Here is a 495-nt window from a genome sequence, read left to right as displayed (position 1 = left end):
GTCACCAGTTTGTATGGGAAGTACAGAATAAGCTGTCGTTAGTGCTAAACAGGGGAGTCATCTGTCGGTATCGAAAGGTTATTTATAAAACGTGAGAAAAGTACCTTGAAGGAACACTAGGGGAGAAGGGTCGGGGTCTAAGGGAAAGTCGTCAAGGTGAACACGTTGGGTCCAAAAATCTATCCAGTAACTTCATAATGCTGTAATCTAAGCATGGGGGGGACTATGCCAAAAGATACCATCATCCTGCTTAACGTCTAATCTGTGTCTAGCTATGTCGTGAAAGGCGGCAATGTGTGAATCAGGTGTTTCTCATCAAAAATCATGTTTTGCATAGTGAGGGACGTACTCCACTGCAAGGAAGTAACCATTGTACAACCAGGAGTATCTGTTACTAGAAAGGTTATTCTATAAAAAAACGAAACCGAAAACACAGGAGCACTAATAAACCGACAACGGGAACACGTCCAAATCTAACCAAACTCATAATCCTGT

Source organism: Penaeus monodon, chromosome 20 (assembly GCF_015228065.2).
Source record: "Penaeus monodon isolate SGIC_2016 chromosome 20, NSTDA_Pmon_1, whole genome shotgun sequence".
In the NCBI taxonomy this organism is placed as follows: Eukaryota; Metazoa; Arthropoda; class Malacostraca; order Decapoda; family Penaeidae; genus Penaeus; species Penaeus monodon.
This window is presented reverse-complemented; position numbering follows the sequence as displayed.